The sequence below is a fragment of the Pongo abelii genome, chromosome 1 (genome assembly GCF_028885655.2).
Source record: "Pongo abelii isolate AG06213 chromosome 1, NHGRI_mPonAbe1-v2.0_pri, whole genome shotgun sequence".
NCBI classification, from domain to species: domain Eukaryota; kingdom Metazoa; phylum Chordata; class Mammalia; order Primates; family Hominidae; genus Pongo; species Pongo abelii.
The window spans coordinates 7,719,673-7,743,898 of record NC_071985.2 but is presented as its reverse complement, the minus strand read 5'-3'; the positions used below and the strand labels follow the sequence as shown (position 1 = coordinate 7,743,898).

Below are 24,226 nucleotides of genomic sequence, written 5' to 3'. Positions count from 1 at the left end.
AAGTTAGATGACTTCCTTACAAATAGTAATTAATATTATTGTAATAGCAATTATAATATTATAGTTTTATAAACATTGTTTGGTTCTGTGATGTTAAACCAAATTAATATATTGATCTATATATACATATATAGCATATACATACATATATAGTATGTGTATGTATATGTATATGTATGTGTATATGTACATGTATACTCTTGAAAGTGTTTTAGTACTCCATCCCTTCTCCAAAAAGGTAAACTAGATATCAAATCTCTACCTAGGATAAACAGATAATGGACAAGAAGAGTAAAAGCTTTTTCACAATTCTTAGCTTCTGCACTGAAGTTATGAAGATCGTGGTTAATTAAAAAGTTAAAAATCTTTTTCCCATAAAGAGTAATCAAGATTTCCACTAATCACAAGGCCAGTGGTTGAAATAGCAAGATTCATCCTCAGGCTTGCACTGTCTTGTTGCTGGAGAGCAATGGGGAAGGGGAAACTCTCAGTACTAGGGTCCTGGGATTGGCTGGGTCATAAAGATCATTCCACTACATGGGATTCTTTGATCATCTCAGGGATACTCCCCCCAGCCTAAATGCTCAGGGCCTCTGAGCCAGTCCACCTCTCAGAAGAGGAAACCTACTATCCCGCAGGGGCCCATTCCACAGTGAAAGGCTGTTAGTTGGAAAGTTCTTTTTACCTTGCAGGGCAATACAGTGGGAAGGGACTATCCAGTGAAACTCCTCCAAAACAGTAGTACCCACTCAATTCATGAAGTTCTCTTTCTATACTGTAGTTTTCTAAAGTAACATAAAAATATCCATGGATTTTTCACTTTCCTTTGAATGCAGTGACCATTCCTTACCTTTACCAAAGAAATTGCAAGAAAAAAATAGAAAAAAAAAGAGCATCTCTTGGCAAAAGGTCCCATCAGTAATTCTAGTTATAGAATCCCTTCAAGAATCATTGTGTTACACAGACTTTTTAAATAAATGCGAATACAGAATAAACCAAATATTTATTTCTGCAAGCATCATTAAATTATGACATATTAGAAGTCATTAACAATCAGCAGGCAAGGGCACTGGGTTCTGCCAGTTTAATGTTCTAAACAATCAAAAATAATATCCATGGGGCAATTAATTTCCTGCACATTGATTATTCCAATCTCCACACTAATAAGTGGGCTAAACCAAGTAAAATCAAAACAGCACAGCACAAAACTACAGACTGCTCCCACTTGTAAAGGGGAGTCTGTAACCTTGAGAGATAAACTGTATTTCCTAAGTTACGGGGGGAGACGCGGAAATTATTCCAGCACCCTAAATGGTATCTTGAGAATCTAGCATGATCCTTACATCCACTATACGCCTTTAACACACAGAGATACATGCACATTTCACAAATGTAAGAATTAAGATTCAACAGATTGTCCAAATCAAGCCCCTAGTAATAATGTCAGGACCAGGATCTTTGGATTAGTCCTATGTACTTTCCACTCTGTGGGCAATTCAATGGATGTTTAATGATTCTGGAATTGGAGAAAAAACAATTTCTATTAATTCAACAAGTTCCACAGCAAACTGCAAAACTGCCACTTTTCTCTGGGTTTGAGGAACTACTTATTAATAAAATCTTAGTCAACCAATGTATCAAATCTGTTGTTAAAATGTTATCCACAATTCTAACCCTTTCTTCCTTCATACATTCTTTAATCTGTCAGGCATTTAATAAATATCCACTGAATTTATCAAGTGATGTGTTAGGTCCTATTGGAACACACAAAAATCACAAAGCAATCCTGTTCTTAAAGAGCTCAAAAGATTTTAAAACACACACACACACACACACACACACACACACACACACAAGCAGAGTGATGTGCTGGTAGATGCTCTTCATCAACCAGTTTTCCAGCGGCTGGAGGAGGAGCCTTGATTTACAGCATTTGCCAATTCCCATGATACAAATACTCCAACCACGGCTAATTTCAATTTTTCAACATCAATGTGGGGTTGTGGATTCAGGGAGATATCTAAACTGGCTCTAGTGCACCACTACTGATACACTGCTGATATAAGTGTGTGTGTGTTTCACTATATAAAAGAACTAATCAAATATTTTAGAGTTGTTATGTTAGAGTAGTGTGATTATGATTGCTTCTTCTTCTTTTTCCTTTTTTTTTTTTATAGCATCCAATATTTTTTATGAAGAAGATTTTTTTTAAAGATAAGCATCGGCGAATCTGCTCTGATATTCACGTAGGTTCTTTTCTATTTTCCTTAAGCATCGCCCAGCTTGAGAAATAAAGGGACAGAGTACAAAAGAGAGAAATTTTAAAGCTAAGCATCCGGGGAGGACATCACATGTCGGTAGGTTCCATGATGCCCTACAAGCCGCAAAAACCAGCAAGTTTTTATTAGGGAGTTTCAAAAGGGGAGGGAGTGCGTGAATAGCTGTGGGTCACAGATATCAAGTACTTTACAAGGTAATAGAATATCACAAGGCAAATGGAGGCAGGGCGAGATCACAGGACCACAGGATTAAAATTGCTAATGAAGTTTCGGGCACCATTGTCATTGATAACATCTTATCAGGAGACAGGGTTTTAAGATCAACCGGTCTGACCAAAATTTATTAGGTGGGAATTTCCTCTTCCTAATAAGCCTCGGAGCACTATAGAAGACTGGGGTCTATTTCACCCCAGCAGTCTCGACCATGAGAGACAGGCGCACCTTGGGGGGCTGTTTATAAGCCTATACCTCCAGGCATGTATTCTCTTTCCCAGGGATGTTCCATGCTGAGGAAAAGAATTCAGCGATATTTCTCCCATTTGCTTTTGAAAGAAGAGAAATATGGCTCTGTTCTGCCCGGCTCACCAGCGGTCAGAGTTTAAGGTTATCTCTCGTATTCCCTGAACAATTGCTGTTATCCTGTTCTTTTTTCAAGGTGCCCACATTTCATATTGCTCAAACACACATGCTGTACAATTTGTGTAGTTAACGCAATTATTACAGGGTCCTGAGATGATATACATCCTCCTCAGCTGACAGGATTCAGAGATTAAAGCAAAGACAGGCATAGGAAATCACAAGGGTATTGACTGGGGAAGTGATAAGTGTCCATGAAATCTTTACAGTTTATGTTTAGAGATTGCAGTAAAGACAGGCATAAGCAACTATAAAAGTATTAATTTGGGGAACTAATAAATGTCCATGAAATCTTCACAATCCACATTCTTCTGCCATGGCTTCAGCCGGTCCCTCCGTTTGGGGTCCCTGACTTCCCGTAACAGGTAAGTACTAGTAGCAAGATTCTTATCCCAGACCACTTTTTCTACATAGCCTTGGTATAACCAAAATTATCTGAGGAGTAGAGAGGCTAAAATATTTTGATGGCACATAAGATTAGCTTTAGAGCCACATGTCCCAGTAGAACTAAGAAAGGAAATGCTGCAGACAGTGTCCAACTTCTAAGAGGCATCATCAGACTTCATTTAGCACTAAGCCTTCCTGAGCCCCACCTATGTAACCATATGACTACCTAGATCTTACAAAATATATTTGCAGAGCATGCCACCTCCACACATTCTTAAGATTTTGAAATATTCAATCACAGGATGTATGTGAAAGAAGGGGAGGAAGTAGAGACTAAGAGAAGGATAATCCCTAAAACATAGGAATCCAGACAGAAATATTATTGCTTCTGCAGAAACCCTAGGACAGGATTGAATGACTCACCACCTGTTTGGTTTTATGGTTAAATTTCAACAGTGTCTGCAGCTGTAACTCGTGCTTCCTCCTTCAGCTTTCTTAACACGCAGATGCACTCTGTTTTGGAACCAAACATCTTTGTCCCATTCCAGAAACTCTTTTCTTTCTTAGAACTATATAAATGAATTAACCCTGCAATCTTCAAGGTTATTTATTATCATTTTTAATGTAAAGAAGTGGAAGTTTTGTGGAGGGAAAATAAAACGCCTTATTGCTTGCATAATGTTTTAACATTTATGAAGCAATTGTATGTAACTTATCACAGTTATCACAATAATCCTCTGGAATAGGATATTCCTGGCACCTTCATACATGAAGATAAAGAGGCTGAGAGAGTTTAAAAGACTCACTCAAGTTCACAAAGCCACAGACTGGTCACTCACTGCCTTAAACACATGGGCTTCAGAATCCATATTCCAACCCAGTAGGGAAGTAGCTTGGTATAGTTTAGAGAAAAACAAGATGTGGAGTTAGGCAGGCTAGATTTCAAATCTTGACACCACCATTTTCCATCTGTGTGATCTTGGGTAAAATCCTTACACTTTCTAGGCCTCATTTTCCTCATTTGTAGCATGGAGAGATGACACTCACCTTACTGGACTGTTAGGAAAATCAAACAAAATAAAATTTGGCATAAGATAGGTTCTTAAAATATTTCTTTTCTCTTTTCTACCATTCTGTACTCCATTGTTCATGCCTCTTGTCCTTGTACCATCCTTAGTTCAAACACACTCATTTTGTTTCTTGCCCTGACTCGAACAGCCTCTGCAGTTGAACAACCAGAAGTTGAACAGTCATTTAATGGACAGTGTGTTCTACCAGAGTATATTGCTGTAGCAAGAATTAGACCCCACACAATTGGGAAATCAGGGAATCACTGCAGTCTAACATGGAAGCCCCACTGGTTCCCACACAATTTTTCTTATCATACTGTATGTTGTTCCACCAAGACACAGCAGCTGAACGCAAAGCACACACAGCTACGAGGATGGACAAGTCATGCAGAGATACAGTACTGAACGTGCTGCCCATTATACCATGCTCTTCCTCTTGGCTCCATCTTGCTAAATGCATGGTTTCCAAAGTATTTATTGCACACTTCAATGCACAAAACAAACAAGGAGCCAGAACCATTTGATACTAAACCTGTCACTGCTCCTCCACCTGCAAATTCTGGTACCAATTCCCCTCTGACTTCACTTTCATAACTCAGGCAACTCAGTACTTCCGTACATACTCTTCCACCAACCTACCTTCCCCTTCCATTTGAAAGGTAAACTCTTTTATTTACTGGATTATTTATTTGTAGGGACATTAACATGTTCTTATAATTGTGATAGTATTTTTCATAAGCTTGCTATTGTTTTGGTTAGTGTTTAATTATAACATTAAATGTTTTGAGTGTTTAAAATGTTTTGAGTGATCTGTTCCAATTCTATTTTCCTCAAAACGTCAGTTATTTTTAGTGAGTGATTTTTCAGAATGTGAGATTTTTAAAAGGAATACATGCATTATGTGATGGCAGGAATGCTCATATTTTGCTTTGTTGTGTAGCTATTTTTTATACATTGAGGTGCCACAAATTGATGTGCTTATTTGACTCTGTTAAAATCCAACTCAGGAGGAACTCATCTCCATGGTTAAGAATGTACAATTTCCACCAAAGATAGTACCGAGGGGAAAAATTCATACTACTTTTCATAAATATGCTAAACCAAATGATTCTAAACATAAAATAGTGTATCCAATATAGCATTGAAATAAATCTATCCAGTACTGGCCTATCTCTACAACTTTAAGCAGCTTTTGCTTTATTATGTAAAAGCATTCCATTTTTAAATCAGCTAAACTTCCAAGCAAGCAAAGACATTACAAGAAAAGATTCTTCAGCTACAGAACCTGTCACATGAGGAACCAATTTCCAGGGTAAGAAAATAAGCTCAAATATTTTAAAAAAATGTTTCCTCTTACCCCTAGCATACTGAGCTGGCAGTATAATGAATCAGAACATTTTCATTTGCACTTATTCTCTGACATAGGCAAATGACAACCTTTCCAGGCTTTCACTATAGGAAAATGGCAATTTTAAAAACTTGAACAACTATCCTATTAATTTTATGAGGTTGTTATAAGATATATATATAGTATATTATATACAAATATGTTTATATCTTATATATTAAATATATATTATATATATACACTGGAAATTACTTGTAAATCTGTTTACCCTTCAATCTTGAGATTGTACAGTACTCTGATAAAGAACATATTATCATCATCACTGATTCCTTATCCCCAGCCACTTTTAGCAAATCGCCTTGCACATAATAATTTTTTTTTAAGTTCTGGGATACACATGCAGGATGTGCAGATTTGTTACATAGGTGAATGTGTGTCATGGTGGTTGGCCACACCTATCAACTCATCACCTAGGTATTAAGCCCAACATACATTAGCTATTTATCCTGACGCTCTCTCTCCCCCGACCCCAACAGGCCCCAGTGTGTGTTGTTCCCCTCCCTGTGTCCATGTGTTCTCTCATTGTTCAGTCCCACTTATAAGTGAGAACATGCAGTGTTTAGTTTTCTGTTCCTGTGTTAGTTTGCTGAGATTGATGGCTTCCAGCCCTATCCATGCCCCTGCAAACAACATGATCTCATTCCTTTTTAAGACGGCCTAGTATTCCACGGTGTATACACACCACACTTTCTTTATCCAGTCTATCACTGATGGGCATTTGGGTTGATTCCATGTCTTTGCTACTGTGAATAGGCCTTGCATATAATAATTATTCAATAAATGTTTGCTACATTAAATTGAACCATATGTATAATCAAAGTCAGAGTCTCGCTGTTAAGTTGTTTAAAGGACTAGACTTATTCCTAGAGAGCAAATAGATTGTTCTTAAAAGGCACTGGCTATGGCTGTTGAATTGGTTAAAATTCAGTTTGGATGCAAGTGACAGAAAACACAGATTGTAATATCTTAAAGAAAGTATAAGCTAATTTTTCTGTAGCAAAGAAGTTTATGTAGGCAGGCCGGTATGGTGACCCTGTAATCATCAGGGACCATTGTTGTTCTACTGTCATAAACTCTCAGCTTTTATCTCCTGGCCAAGATGATTGCATTCTTGCCAGCAAGAAAAACAAAAGAAAAAAAAGAAAGGTGCATGCCCTTTTTTAAAGAGCACTTTCTGAATATTACATCCCAGCTGTTTGCATCCCATTGGCTGGAATATATTATCTTGCCATGCCTAGCTGTGTAGGAGCCTGGGAGCTATAATCTTTATTCTGATGGCCATGTTCCTAGATAAATGGTGAGTGCCATTACTACAGAAAAAGAGGGAAAAAATACCAAGGACAGAAAGGTTTATCACAGTTTTATAAATTGACAGTGAGCTTTGAGTCAAATCAATACAGAGCAAGTAAATTAATTTGTTTCTAATAAACTTTCAGGGCAAGACCATCACATGTGTTTTAAGGATGTAGATAATTCTAGTTAATGAGGAGAGTTAGAACCTATTTCCAACAGATAAACTGCTTTTGTTGGAATCCATTCAAATTCCCATCCCTAATGATCTATACTAAAACTTAATACTAAGCCACACCACATCGATTAAAAGAAATATTATGAAAAGAATGCATAATTGCCTGAGACTAAGATTTCAGGTGAAAAGAGAGAGCTGGTTGAAATAATCTTTTCACACAAAACTAAGTGAATGGTAACTTTTTTGGTTATAATCAAATACATCTCTCTTCTTACCCTCAGAATAGAGGGAATGCTGTATAGTCACTAATGCTGTCCAAACTTAAGTGCATTAGGAATAAAAGGATGGGGAGACTAAACAAAGCCAAAGAAAGAAAATAATAATAATAAAATAATTCTGAGAGCATCTGGGATATTCCTTAAAGAATTTATAAGATTCTTCAGGAGATATGGGTAGCTTGCCCCATCCGAAAACTCCAAAAGCAGTTATTTCATAGATCTAAAACAACTAAAACTGAATTTATTTTCACTGTACTATTATCTTAGTATTTTTCTTAATTACGCTTCATCACTATCATCACCCAAAAGGGTCAATTATTGAGGTTTCATTCAAACTAAAACCCTGAAAACTAAGGATGGAAAGATAAGAATAAGCAAAAGATAAGAGAAACATTCAAATGGAAAGAAGATAAAAGAAAACTAAATTAGAAGAAAAAGAAAATACTAGATAGTGACTCAGAGAAGTAGAGGGTGAATTTGGAGGAAAATAGGAGAAGTAAGAAAGTAAAGGAGAGAGAGATGAAAGCAAAAGCAAAAACACTAGTGACAGAAGGAGTTACACACAAAGAGAACAAAAGGCAAAGAGGATATTTTAGCAGGGAGATAGAAATCCTCTTACAGGACTGGGACTGCCATGGAGATCTCTGAAACGGGAGGCACCATCTAGGCAGCATTATTCAGTAGAAGAAACTGTATTCAAATTTAACCATCGTTTGGAGGACATTAAGCCCTATTTTTGTGTGACCCTGATTTTCCATATTAAAACACAAAAGCTCATGGAGATATTCCACCCCAGTTACACAATCACGAAACGGTAGAAGTGGTTTGGTTTCTTCTGTCATTGAATTTGATCCTTACAACACCATTGCGAAGCAGAAATTATTATCCCTACTTCCCATGGAGGCTCAGAGAGAGAAACTGACTTGTCTAAGATTATCTTGAACAATGTGAGTCCCAGGTCTGCAACTTACTCGGTGTGTTGTGGAAAAGTCACTTAGCCTCCATAAAAATTGTCTGTAAAGTGAAAATAATTAATAATGAGTCCACAGGTTTTCACATATAAATGGGAATATATATAAGTACATGTAAAAATACTTGGTAAAATGAAAAACATAATTTGTCATATTTACTAAAACTAAAATGTTCAGTGTAAAAGGCTACATGGAGATACATGCTGCTAGTACTTTAAACTATTAGGATTGAAAATGATGGAAAAGGAGAAGGAGAAGAAGGAAAAAGAAGGAAGAAAGGAAGTAAAAAGGAAGGAAGGAGAGAGGGAAAGAGAGAGAAAGAGAGGAAGACAAGGAAACAAACCCAGTAACAATGGCTAACATTGTGCATTTATTGTGTGCCAGGCCCTGTACTAAGTCTTTGCTCATTTAATCACCGTGGTAACTCTAAGAGGCAGGTACTATTATTACCTCAGTTTGCAGATAGGGAAAGTGAGCCTTGAAGAGGTTTAGTAACCTGACCAATTTATACAGCTGGTTAGCAAGAGAGCCTGGATTCAAATCCACACAGGTAGAAGTAGATACTCTTCAACTCTTTTTTTTTTTTTTTTTTTTTTTTTTTTTTTTGAGACAGGGTCTCACTCTGTCACCCAGGCTGGAGTGCAGTGGTGCAATCTCAGCTCACTGCAACCTCCGCCACTCTGGTTCAAGCAGTTCATCTGCTTCACCCTCCGGAGTAGCTGAAATTACAGGCATGTACCATAACGCCTGTCTAATTTTGCATTTTTAGTAAAGATGGGGTTTCACCATGTTGGCCAGGCTGGTCTCAAACTCCTGACCTCAAGAGATCTGTCCACCTCGGCCTTCCAAAGTGCTGGGATTACAGGCATGAACCACCACACCTGGTCTCTGGTACTCTTCAACTTTTATACTGCCTGGATATTAGTCAGCTAGAAATAACAGTCCTATGGGAAAGAGCGAATTTCATAAAAATCTCACTATAAAAGCAGGAATAGGAAAATATTAGGCCCATCGGCACACCAGCAGCTAAAAATATTATTACCCCCAGGCAGAGATTTAGCACATGCTATTTTAACGTTCAGTGGCAATGAAGGAGATCTCAGTACATGAAAGTAACATCAGTTACTCTAATAAGGTCAAACAGTGTTACAAGAAGAGAAAAAACCTCCATGAGATTATTTCAATTGCTAATGAAATTACAAATTAGCCTTTGGAGCTGAGTTCATCTTTTCTCAGTGGATAGTGAGCTAATAAGTAAATGTAAAAAGCAATTACAAAATTTACACAGACTTTAAAGACCTCCCCATGATGAAAAAGCTAGCTCAGAAGTTTCAACAAAAACAACAGAGTTTTGGTTAGACAGAAATCTTAGTGGTTGTATAGTCCATAGGCCAAAGCCCTTCCTAAACTGTGGACAATCCGACCTGCCTTTTAAAGCTGATAGATTGTCTGAAGAATATATATAAATGCCAATGAGCACTTGAAAAGATGCTCCATCATTAGGGAAATGTGAATCAAAATCACAATAAGATACCACTTCACACCCATTAGGATGACTATTACCAAAGAAATGGAAAATAACAAGTGTTGGTGAGCATGTGGAGAAATTGGAACCTCTGTGTACTGCTGGTGGAGACGTCAAATGGTGCAGCCACTAGAGAACACAGTATGGCAGTTCCTCAAAAAATTAAAAGTATAGGCTGGGTGTGGTGGCTCACACCTGTAATCCCAGCACTTTTGGAGGCAGAGGCAGGCAGATGATGAGGTCAGTAGATCGAGACCATCCTGGCTAACACGGTGAAACCCCGTCTCTACTAAAAATACAAAAAATTAGTCAGGCATGGTGGTGCGCACCTGTAGTCCCAGCTACTCGGGAGGCTGAGGCAGGAGAATGGCGTGAACCTGGGAGGTGGAGCTTGCAGTGAGCCCAGATCGCACCACTGCACTCCAGCTTGGGCGACAGAGCGAGACTGTGTCTCAAAAAAAAAAAAAAAAATTAAAAGTACAATTACCAGGTGATCCAGCAATCCCACTTTTGGATGTAAACCAAAAGAACTGACAGCAGAGACTCCACACAGATATTTGTATATCCATGTTCAGTGCACTGTTATATACAGTAGTCAAAGGTAGAAGACCCAACTACCCATTGTTAAATGAATGAATAAACAAAATGCAGTAAATACATTCAAAGGAATATTATTCAGCCTTTAAAAAGGAGAAAATTCTGGCACATGTTACAACATGGATGAACCTTGAGGACGTTATGCTAGGGAAATAAGCCAGTCACATATAATACAAGTGAAATAAGCCAGTCAAAAAAGAATAAATACTGCATGTTTCGCTTATATGAGGTACCTAGAGCAGTTTAATTCATAGGGACAGAAAGTCAAATGGTGATTGCAATGGGGCTGGTAGGGGAATGGGAAATCATTGTCCAACAGGTGCGGAGTTTCAGATTGGGAAGATTAAGTTCTGGAGATGGATGGTGATAATGGTCGCACAGCAATGTACAGTGTACTTAGTGTCATTAAACTGTGCACTTAAATATAGCTAAAATGGTACATTTTATGATATATATTTTTACCACAATAGAAAAACAAAAAAAGAAAAAGTAAAGAACAAAAGACTTCTTTGTGTAAATATGAAAAAAAATTAAAGCACATTGAGTAAGATGTGTCCCTAACCTAAGGATCCAAGACAAATAATAGAGTAATTTTATTTACATTTTTATATACCTTTATCTTCTTTAAAAGTGCCTTATGTACATACTAAAAAAATTTATATCCTAAATGATATACGGGATTTGCTTCAAAATAATCAACTGGGGCATAGAGGAAGTGGGGAAGTAGAAATGAAACCAGATTTACCTGTGGTGAATCATCGTTGACACTATGTGATGGGTGCATGAAGGTTCTTTATATTATTTCCTCCACTCTTGTATTCGTTTGAACTATGCCACAATGAAAAATTTTAAATACTGCTTTATATTTACCATATACAACAGTTTTAAACAAAATATCAAGCCACTGAAGAGCAGCGAATTCTAAAATAAGGTGAAGAAAATTTTTAAAAGAAAATATTCCTTAGATGTCATCACTTCCATTGGTAGGAAAATCCATGTCCCTTTTCTGGACAATTACAATGAACAGTTAACATACACTGAAGAACTGTTACTTATACAACAATATACCGTTTTACAGATGTGAAAATTCAGACTCAAAGAGGTAAAGTAACTGGATTCACGTTAAGTGCATTTTAACCCAGACAGTCTGGCTACAAGCCCTTCAGCTTAACAAGTACATTTCTTGAATTACGAGGGTATTTTTTTCTTCTTTCCTGCTAGCCAATTTAGACAGCCTCAACAATCCTGAGTTGCCAGAATTAGAAAAGCCTGATTGAGAACCCATGAAAAGAGGTATTTTGTTTTTTAAGGGATATGATCAATACCTTTGCCTCATCTGTCACAGTAAATCCCTGAGGAGTTTCAACATTAGCTTAGGTCAATTTAGTTCAGTCACTAAGCACCTACTAAGTGTCAGAGGCTGTTAAACCTTGGGCACTGTGCTAGGCACACAGATTTGCAGAGGAATATAAATTATTCTATTATAAAGACAGATTCATGCGAATGCTCATTGCAGCACTGTTCACAATAACAAAGACATGGAATTAACCTAAATGCCCATTAATAACAGTTTGGATAAAGAAAAATGTGGTACATACATACCATGGAATACTATGCAGCCACAACAAAGAACAAGATCATGTCTTTTGTGGGAACATGGAAGTAGCTGGAGGCCATTATCCTTAGCACACTAATGCAGCAACAGAAAACCAAATACTGCATGTTCTTACTTATAAGTGGGAGCTAAATGATGAAAACACATGGACACATAGAAGGGAACAACACACATTGAGGCCTATCGGAGGGTGGAGGATGGGAGAGAGGACAAGATCAGGAAGAATAACTATTGGGTTATAACTATGCTCACTACCTGAGTGAATAAATAATCTGTACAACAAACCCCCATGATATGGGTTTACCTATATATCAAACCTGCACATGTACTCCAGAACCTAAAATAAAAGTTTAAAAAGGTAGACAGTGAACTACGACATGATACTGTATCGAAACTAAAATATAATCATGAAGGTGGAATACTAGAATTCCCTGAGAAGAGTTTTTATAAAGGTAAAAACCAACATATTAACATGATTGTATATTTATCTGGAAATACCTACATTTCTCAATGCCTATTTTTCTATTATAAAAATGTGTAAAATGAATATTGCTGCTACTTAAAAGATACATTGAATTAGAGACTATTGCAATGTAAACTGCAAGGCCTGGTATGGCATCTTGGAGAAGAAAAAATTACAAATTCCGATTTCCAAATCAAAGAAGCAACAAATGACAATAAAAAATTTAATACTTAAGCCCAGGCACACCTGTAATCCCAGCACTTTGGGAGGCCGAGGTGGGCGGATCACAAGGTCAGGAGATTGAGACCATCCTGGCCAACATGGTGAAACCCCATCTCTACTAAAATATAAAAAATAAGCCAGGCATGGTGGTGCACGCCTGTAACCCCAGCTACTCGGGAGGCTGAGGCAGGAGAATCACTTGAACCCAGGAGGCAGAGATTGCAGTGAGCCGAGATCGCACCACTGCACTCCAGCCTGGTGATGGAGCGAGAGTCCATCTCAAAAATAAAATAAAATAAATACTTAAATGTTTCTATTTTTCAACTTGCAGAGTTTCAATACAAATGTAAAACATACTTAAAATATGTGCTTCTATTACATTATTTGCTATCAGAGAGCAATAAAAATAAAATTTGATAAAAAAACAACTGCCAACAGAAAATAGAGGTTAACATAGTATTTATTTTAGAAACCAGAAAACCGAAACTAAATAATTTATATCAGTCAGTTCTTCCTCTTTCATGGTATTAATCATCCTACGATGAGTTGCTTGACATCTGTGTTTGCCATGGTAAAACAAGCTCTGTGATGGTTCAGACCTGTCTGCACTGTCCAAAACTCTATCTTCAGCACTTACCATATACATAGCTGCCCCATACACAGCCAAGGCCAAATGCATATGTAATGAATGGACTTGAATTCGAATGTCCTGTCCATTCACTCATTTATCTAGAGAGCAACACAGTAAAGAGGCAGGAGTAGGGACTTTGGACCAGGCATTCATTCACTATTTTATTCATTCATTCATGCATCTATGCAACCAATATTCGAGGACACCTATTTTGTGCCGTTGTTCTAGGTCCTGAGACACTGCAGTGAAAAACAGGTGTTTCCAGCCTCATGGAGCTCTACAGTTCTGCCACTAATCTTGGGAGGTAACTCAGTCTGCGTAAGTTGGTTTTCAGCTTTTTATTTTTAGAAAAATAGAATACTAATAACCAATATGGAAGATTATTTTAAAGAAAACAAGTCATATACATAATGGACCTGGCACACGGTAAGTAAACACTCAATAATTAACAATCAACCAAAAGCCTAAAGACAAAATACCAAATATAAAATTTAGAACCAGTGACAAATGACATTGATTTCCACAGCGAATGCACCTAGAAAAGTTCAGAGAAAAAACATTGTAATAATATTAATTATGTGTTAATAGCCATATTAGTATGAATCTATTCTCTCTATAGGGTACCAAATTTTCTTCAAAATCCCTTGGCATACACCATCTTAAGTATTAACAATGAAAAAATGTCCATAGATTTCTGTACTAGAGAAAAAAATTTCTACGAAACCAGTTTGGCTGACATGGAGAGCTTTGTGTGGACAATGAAGGTCATGTAGATTTGTATTGTTCTTGACATCTTCTAGCAATGAGTAAATAGGGGAAATCATGTCAACTGGGCTTCTAAATGACCTACAGCCATGGGGACACACAGCAAGCAGAGGAAGACTTGGTCAGGAAGTGTTTTGCAAAGATGGCTTTTGCAAGGACACTAAGGGAAGTTGAGACACTTGCCCAAGCTTGCATAGCTACTCAGGGGTGGGGTGAGAATTCACATCCAGCTCTTCTGACTCGGGGTCCTTTGACCCTTCCTGACTACTACCTCTGCATGGGCTATCGCCCTCCTTTAAAAGTTCAGAGACATAGACAAGAGAAGACAGATTATAAAAAACAGATTCCTTTTATACTTCAATTTAAAATTCTCAGAAAGGGTTCTAAACACTTTAAATCCCTTTTACCCAGAAGCTTCTGGTTTTTGCTCAGTCTTGTTAGGAATTGGAGTGGCTGTGATACATCTCTGAGATGCTATGAAATAGAGATGAATTGAAATACTTTCAACATCAGCAAATCATCTGAGGCCCCATAAACACCCTGCACAGTACATTCATGGTACATGCAGGCCTTTGTCTTACTGAAAGACAACCCATGTCATCTGATGTTAGGAGAGCCACTCACTTCAGACCACTGGAAGTTTCAAAAAAAAGAGAAAAAAAGTCATAAACCAAGTAAATATTCAGTGTCATTTACCATGATATCTACCATTCCCTTATGAGGCCATGGTCTATGGTCTTCCTTTAAAAGTTTTGTTGTATTCTCTTGAAAAAAAAAATAATTTGTTGAACTCTACTTTGTTTTAAGCACTGTATGCAACTGTTTAAGTACAGCATATTATTTTATCTCTTGTCTTGGACTTGATGCTATTTGTTCAAAGTCCTTTACTTCCTGCCACTGTGCTGTCCAATCCAATGGCCACTAGCCACCAAGACTATTTAAAGTTAAATTTGAATTAATTAAAATTAATTACAATTTAAAATCCAGGTCCTCAATAACACTCACCACATTTCAGGTGTTCAGTTACCTCACGTGGCTGGTGGCTACTATATTAGGCAGTGCACATATAGAACATTTCTGTCATGATAGAAAGTTCTATTGGACAGCATCGCCATAGGGCATCAAATCCAGGACTTCCAGCTAAGATCAGATATGAACAGAACGACCCCCAGAATAGGTCAGACTAAGTTCCCAATCTTATAGTTCCTGGGGTTCCAAGAGCTAAACTACAGGTCAGAGGAAAAAAGCATCTAATCTATTTAGAGGGGTTGACTAGACATCCTGGTATAATCCACGATGTCCATGAAGCAATCAGGACGCTGATTATTCACTGACACTAAATTACAAACACAAAGTCTTAGTGGATTTATTGACAGAGAAAGAAAGAGAGGCCATAGAAAGACAAATAAATAAGACCTGAATTCAAGCTGTGTGACTTCAGGCAAATTGTGTTACTTCTCTGATCCTAAATTTCATAATCTGCAAAATGAAAAAGTAGATAAACTCTGAGTTTCCTTTCACTTCTGAAATTCCTGGATTCTAAGGCTTTATATAGTTTGCATAATATCCAAGGAACTGTGCAGACTTCCAAGATATATAAGACAAGATGCCAAAGGCTTTCCCATTAATGAGTAGAGGAAGCTAGCTAGATAGGGCTAAACAATATAAGACAGGACATTGTAAGTATCATAAAAATGGTATTACCAACGCATCTTACAGAATCCTCCTCTTTATCTTACCAGAAAAATATGACTGGAGGTAGTGGAAACATTCACTTTTCTTTCATTATCAAAAAATATGGTAACATAGGGTACCCCACCTGGCACATATCGGATGTTTAATAATTTTTGTTAAATAATAGTAATAAGATACAATGATAATAATAATATTAATTATACTAGCAGGCATTTATTGGAAACCTAATATATACTAAGTTCTATGCAAGACATTTTCCCCAGGCTATCCCATTTTAGCATCAAACAGCCCTACGAAGAAAACATTAAAACATTTTTAATTTTTTTTATCACTTTATAGATTTAAAAAACTGCAGTGAAAGGAGTTAGGTTGCCAAACCACAGCCACACAATTAAACAGTGGCAGAGCTGAGATTTAAAACCAAGACTTCCCAATTCTAGAGCACATGCTTCCTCCATTTCCACCCATTGTCTCCTTAAGAAAACTTTTACTTGACAAATCTGAGAAAAACAAGAAATGGGGAAAGGATTCCCTATTTAATAAATGGTGCTGGGAAAACTGGCTAGCCCTATGTAGAAAGCTGAAACTGGATCCCTTCCTTACACCTTATACAAAAATCAATTCAAGATGGATTAAAGACTTAAACGTTAGACCTAAAACCATAAAAACCCTAGAAGAAAACCTAGGCATTACCATTCAGGACATAGGCATGGGCAAGGACTTCATGTCTAAAACACCAAAAGCAATGGCAACAAAAGCCAAAATTGACAAATGGGATCTAATTAAACTAAAGAGCTTCTGCACAGCAAAAGAAACTACCATCAGAGTGAACAGGCAACCTACAGAATGGGAGAAAATTTTCGCAACCTACTCATCTGACAAAAGGCTAATATCCAGAATCTACAATGAACTCAAACAAATTTACAAGAAAAAAACAAACAACCCCATCAAAAAGTGGGTGAAGGACATGAACAGACACTTCTCAAAAGAAGACATTTATGCAGCCAAAAAACACATGAAAAAATGCTCACCATCACTGGCCATCAGAGAAATGCAAATCAAAACCACAATGAGATACCATCTCACACCAGTTAGAATGGCAATCATTGAAAAGTCAGGAAACAACAGGTGCTGGAGAGGATGTGGAGAAATAGGAACACTTTTACACTGTTGGTGGGACTGTAAACTAGTTCAACCATTGTGGAAGTCAGTGTGGCGATTCCTCAGGGATCTAGAACTAGAAATTCCATTCGACCCAGCCATCCCATTACTGGGTATATACCCAAAGGACTATAAATCATGCTGCTATAAAGACACATGCACACGTATGTTTATTGCGGCATTATTCACAATAGCAAAGACTTGGAACCAACCCAAATGTCCAACAATAATAGACTGGATTAAGAAAATGTGGCACATATACACCATGGAATACTATGCAGCCATAAAAAATGATGAGTTCATGTCCTTTGTAGGGACATGGATGAAATTGGAAATCATCATTCTCAGTAAACTATCGCAAGAACAGAAAACCAAACACCGCATATTCTCACTCACAGGTGGGAATTGAACAATGAGAACACATGGACACAGGAAGGGGAACATCACACTTTGGGGACTGTTGTGGGGTGGGGGGGGGGAGGGATAGCATTGGGAGATATACCTAATGCTAGATGACGAGTTAGTGGGTGCAGCGCACCAGCATGGCACATGTATACATATGTAACTTACCTGCTCATTGCGCACATGTACCATAAAACCTAAAGTATAATAATAATAAAATAAAATAAAATAAAAATAAAATAAAATAAATGTCCCTGAAATATAGGGAGAAACGTCAAAAAAAAAAAAAAAAAAAGAAAACTTTTACCTGTTAATCACCAGAAAGGACCAAAGAAGGCTCTCAAACTTTTTAGGAACCCAGCTAATTTCACAAAGCTGCCATTTCCTATATATTTTTCCAGATGACAAAACAACAATGTATCTTTCCAGATAGGCCACTCAGCCAAAATATTTTCTAGTCTAGACCAGGTGGCAATTTCAGTGCAGCTAGAATTGAGTTCATGATTGCCTGTTAGTGTTCCAATGTCCTGAGACTTTTGTTAATTAGACACAAGACAAAGGGCGTTAAAAAGAAGCCAAGTTAAATTTGCATGGCTGTGGGCAAATGGCAGAAAGAAGTGGGCCTTTGTTTCCTAAGGAACTGGGCACCCACTCTATCATTTATAATTATTTTATAATTAGGTTGATATTTTGTAGGATAGAAGCCTGCGTAACCCTGACATCCATATGCCTCCTTATCACTGTTATGAAGTGGAAAGCAAGGGCCAATTATTTGTGTTGCTTGTTTTCCACAATCCTGTTTTCAAAGAGACTGAACATTAAAGTCACTAAACTGTCCAAATTCAAAATATTTCCACATTCTCTGCAGTGATCACATTCTGTCACCCACACTTCCTAAAAATACCCTGCTTTCCATCACTCACTAGAACCACAGAGGCTATTAGAAGGTAATAAAATCCCTCGAGGACTTCTCTTTTGCACGTTTGCACTTTCCTCTGATCAATTAGATTCAGGGAGATTGGAAGTGGGAAATAAAAGAAATAAAATTCAGGCCACAAATCCTTCTCATAATCCCACAAATAGCACTGACAAACAACAACTGGCGAGGAAAGAGCTCAGCCCTGGAAGACTCTCCTGCTCTAAACTCAATTATTACCCAAAATTCATCATTAAATGATTACTCATAAAATCCTTCTATCTACTTCTCATCAAGAAATACCATCATGGAAATATCAATGATGGTCCTATCTTATCTCAGGGTACATGTCAGTATTAGTATCACTGAGGAAAAAACAGGTCTGGATATGTTTAGGGTAGACAACATCTCTCAGTCCAGAAAGTTTCTTTCAAATAATCTGATTTACAAAAGACACTCCATTTAAAAACTTTTTAGAAATGGCAAGATACTTCTCTCAGTGCCTGCCTCCCATCTGAGCCCTTAATTTAGAAATCTGAGGGCTTAAAAGGACCATGCCTTTCATAATGATCTTTTACACACATTCCTTCGTTGTCTAGTGGGTCTTTGTCTTGTTGTCCCTTATATATATTCCTCACTCTGCTAACATGCATGTAGTAAACCCAGACGGATTAAGAAAACTAAGGTTCAAAAATATTAAAGATCAACTGGGCACAGTGGTGCACACCTATAATCCCAGCTACTAAGAAGGCTAAAGCAGGAGGATCACTTCAGCCCAAGAGTTCAAGACCGGCCTGGCCAATATAATGAGACCCCATCTCAAAAAAAAAAAAAAAAAAAAAAAAGCCAAAGATTATTTTTCACAACGGGGATTTAGGCGAGAAACATCAGCACCCTCAGGGTTGACCAGATGGGCAGTCCTGCACTGACAAATCCACCGAGTTAATGTAGAAAATGTCAGCTAGCTCAACGCTAAGAGACTAGTAATGTCTGTGGCCCAGTCTCTTCCAAAGAAGAAATGAAGCCACTCCTCTTTCTGGCAAGTATGTCTCCTCTCACAGAACAGGCTGACTTCAGAAGTAGCTTTCAAAGACAATGCTTAGGTCAAGCCAATCAGCATAAGTACTCTTCCTGGTTGGGTGATAGCTCTCACTGTGACCTCATATAAGAAAAGCCAGTGGTCTTGTTTTGCTCTTCAAGAATGGAGCAGTCGCGGCTGGGTGCTGTGGCTCACCCCTGTAATCTCAGCAGTATGCGAGGCTGAGGGGGAAAGATCGCTTGAGCCTAGGAGTTCAAGACCACCCTGAGCAACATAGTGAGACCCCATCTCTAGAAAAAACAAAAAAATTATACAGGCATCATGGCACCCACCTGTAGTCCCAGCTACTTGGGAGGCTGAGGTGGGAGGATAGCTTGAACCTGGGAGTTCAAGGTTAAAGTGAGCTATGATTGCACCACTGCACTCCAGCCTGGTCAACAGAGCAATACCCTGACTTTATTAAAAAACAAACAAACAAACAAACAAAAAAACAACAGAATGGAGCAATCTTAACCCTAAAATAACAACCTTTTGCCACTACCACCATATGATACCATATTTGAAAGATTTATTCAGGTACCTGAGCTTCACAGGTAACAAGGCTGGCATCTATTCTCTTCTCCAAAAGGCACTGTTTCCTCCTTTACAACTAAATAAACAGTGCAAATTATGTCCTCAACTTTAAGTCAGGTTTGAAAAGAAAAAATAAAAACAAACGAATGCAAAGCAAGAGACTATATAAGGATGAAGAGACAGGACAGGAGAATGGGGGAGAGAATGGGCGTAGGAGAAAGGTGAGGGAAAGGGGGAGAGGGGTGAGGAACAGTGAACTTGGTAAGTTTGCTATTTCCAAAACCATGTTTACTGCAGTAAGATAATGAATGAGGAAAACATTTTCATTTTCTTTTCTGACAGCTTGAGCATAAATGATAGCTGCAATAATATCAGAAATTATTGGGCATTTTGAGGAGTCTTGCTAGTGAGAAGCCAGCATTCCAGCCAATTTGAAGCTCTGGCCCCAAGGTGCCCTAGAAATTTTGTTTTTCAAATGCAGGAATGTCAGCTGCTGGACTGAAAGTGATGTATACTGTCTAGTGGACAGCATGCTGGCCAGACACCAAATTTGGAGTGTCTCTCCCTGTACTCAGTTGTTCTTTACGGCCAGTGCTGTCCCCACAAAGGAGAGTTTTATCCAAAGCCGACCAAAAATGGGGGTAGTGTTTAAGATCCATCAACACCAAATAACACTGAGTTTTGACTTGTCACCTCCACAGATTCTTCAAGAAGCTGATCTGAATCCAACACCTCTTGGAGCTAGTTGGGTCTCTTCTTCCTAAGGCAGTTGATTACTACTAGTTCTAATCTAGTTAGGGGCCTGACTGAAGGAGGCCTAAATAGTGCCAGGAATAAAAGCAGTCAAGCCTCATAATTTTATGTGTTTTTAAACAAGACGTCCTCAAGTACATAAAACACCATAGCCATTGTAATCTAATCATCTGCTTATGAAAAAGACAGCACTCTAAACAGAAGAACTGATAAGGGAAATACTTTGCCTACACGGATTTTTAAAATGTGTCTCTGACATCAAATTAACTCTACTGAGACTCCCTGTATTATGCCAAAAACCTACTGGCCAACATCCAAGACTGACTTGCAAGTACCAACCCTAATCCGGATCATGAAGCAACATTACTATCGCCTGTACCTTTCAATAGGGTGATATCCACTCTACCTTAACAATCAGAGTTTTATCTGCTGTACATTTTTTCCATAAGATTCCTATGGACTTCTCCATGGAAAACAGATCCCTGGAATCTTTCTGTGATTTGGAGGAACTCCTGTAATTTGTATGAGGATAGTGATAACGAGAGAGACATCAAACAAACACAAGAAATTTACACATCCCAGCTTTTCTGTGTATTCCACTTTGGAAACCAACAGCCTATGAAGATAAAATGGAAACAGCACATACATATCTTGAGTGTGTGTAAATCATCAGAGTCATACGCAATAAGTAAACAGGAGGTGTCATGAGGAGGGAAAACACCACGAATGCTCCCGGTTCAGAACACACTTTCAAGAATGATGCTTCAATAGTGAAGTAGAAGGGAAAATGGGCATGAGTCAATAGAACAGCAACTTCTCTATCCTTTCTCTCCAGTGTTACTAAGCAATGTCCTATTGGAACTGAAGTTTTTTTCTAAGTCTTCGATTGACTTCCTGATTAATAAGCATTGTAATCTAGTGTTTATTCTTTTATGAAGGCGGAGCAGTTGAAATATCCTAACACACATATTCAACCAACACCCCTCTCCAATTATTGTGTTGTTCTTCACATTGAAATTTGGCCTCTACTGAGAAGATATTGAATGGAAAGCCCACATAAGATAGAAAAAATAGAAGCATAATGGACACACGAAATATGTGATGTCACAATCTATGTCTACACATAGATAAAGACCATTTGACCTGACAACTAGCGAATGATAAGCAAGGACGCTGTGTCTCTTTATACATTATCTGATATTATTTATATATTGTTATTTCTATCACAAAGAAAAACAAAAAATATATGCTCAGAGAATACAAGAATAGACAGACAATCCACAGGTAAGCATTAAGAGTAAAATGTACTGAAAGGAGTTACTTTTTCCAATAATGACTTATCAGGAAAATCTTTCTTTGAAAAGTAAGTTACATGTGGTCACTAATCCTAAGCAAAGAGCTAATAAAAGAAGGGAAAAATGAGTAGCACAAGCAGTTCCAAGCTTAATCAACAAAATAATCATGCTTTAAAAAATGAGGTAGTACATTCTCTTCCTGAAATCATTACAGTCTGTTAACTTAAAAGTAAAATTAATGGCGATTCGATGCTATACAATACTGTGTAGAGTAAACCCAAAATTACCAATATGAGGCTCAGGTACACTAAACAGTCAAATAACTATTTCTGAAAGCCCCGTCTTCTTATTTTTTCTTTTTTTGTTCTCAAAATAACTGACTGAATGACATACACTAGTTGCTGCATATTTAGTTTATTTCTAATGAAGATAACTATTAGGTGTCCAATCTACTCAGTCCTTAATCTTTTAAAGGGAAACAGAGAGGGAATACAATTGTTTAGCCTAACAGAAATAGCTTACTACTATAATTTTCCAACCAAAAGTCTAACTCTTCACATTGTATACACCCATAAGATAGAAGTCAAAATTCTCACAGCTTGCATATTACAATATTCAGAGTCTTACCAAACAACACAAAATATTATGACTTATTTGAAACCATCTAACTCCCCCCAAAATATTTCTTCTCAAAACCAACTCTAAATGGAATAGACAAGTATCCAGTTATTTCAATTAACTTAAAAATACAATACTAATAATTTAAACTCAAGTGGATTACTTTCCTGATTTATGCAGTTGGAATGCTTTAAGACTAACATAGAAAACTAAGTTCTGATTTATCTTTCCCATCATACTGTTTTATCTCAGACACATATAAATGCACTCATAGGTACACAATATAGTACTGTTCACCAAGGCTAGAGAATAAAAGAGCTAGCATTGTACTGGGATGCCTGTGCATCTTTCCATTAAAGCCATAGCAATATTCCCTCAAACACGTATTCATCACTACCTTTTAATGATTCTGGGCTACACAGATGAAAAGTTTTGATTTAGTGCAGGTTAAAGTAGCACATAGTCTTTCATCTTTACTCATAATCAGCTGTGATCCCCTTGTTAAAAAGAAAGAAATGCAAACATCTTGAACTCTTCAATAGGCTTTTCTCTAATTAAAGCCTTTAACAATTTTGGGGTGTTTCAAAGTATGACTTCCTTTTTACCATCGTTAGTGTTAACTAAAGAAATATTGCCCAATAAGCACTCCAGTTAATATACTTAAAAAATCATCTATAAAATGCAATAAAAATGATTGGGGCAGAACACTGCATCCTTAATTTTAGTAAGATTGTTAATGATAACCAGAGTGAAGCTGCCTAAGCAATCACTCAAAAGCACATGTAATATTTAAATGCATCTTTATGATGGTTGCTCAGTGTCTAAAAGTTTGTTGCCAGTAGCATTGCTATTAAATGTATAAGGCTGTCAAACCTATTTGTGGCCAAAAAAAGCAATTCTGCAAGATAAATATTATTTAATGATTTCATAGGTGTACGGCACTAGAATATAAATACCCATAAATACCTCAAGTCATAAAAATAACAGAAAGTAAAAAATAATTTAGGCTAAGATAAAAAAAGACTAGAATTGTTTAGTCAAGAACAAAATTAGTAAACCACATACATTTACACAGACACAGTCTCTCTTGCCACAAAACTGCAAAGTGGTCTATTTTTATTTCTAAAATGTGATATGCTTATATCATTATTATAACCTAAATGTTTAGAGGGGGTATAAGAAAAAGCTTCTAAAATTATTACGGACGCTACTAAATCATGTGTATAACAACCAAAATATCTGGAATGCCCAAACGTGCTGTTATTGCTCAGGACAGAATAATCTATTCAAAACCAGCAGGGAACACGTGAGGAGGCCTCATTTACTTCAGTGTGTTTCTCCACGTATGCATCATTTGAGAACGTCAGATCACTTTCACGTATATAGTACCTAATCACTGATGATCTGGGAAATCCACAAGGCCACAAAGTTGATACATACTCTGATCTAGAGGGGGAAA

At 37.4% G+C, this 24,226-nt stretch overlaps 1 protein-coding gene and 1 long non-coding RNA gene across 7 annotated transcripts in view; one reads left to right on the top strand and one right to left on the bottom strand.

Annotated features, from left to right (window-relative positions):
- RGS7 (regulator of G protein signaling 7) overlaps window positions 1-24,226 on the bottom strand; it is a 610,179-nt gene that overhangs the window by 584,227 nt on the left and 1,726 nt on the right. The gene's annotated exons all lie outside the window — the stretch shown is intronic.
- LOC134761468 (uncharacterized) lies at window positions 8,984-17,329 on the top strand. Its single transcript, XR_010140108.1, has 3 exons — window positions 8,984-9,047; window positions 13,779-13,868; window positions 16,350-17,329. It is a non-coding gene; the product is annotated as an uncharacterized LOC134761468 (long non-coding RNA).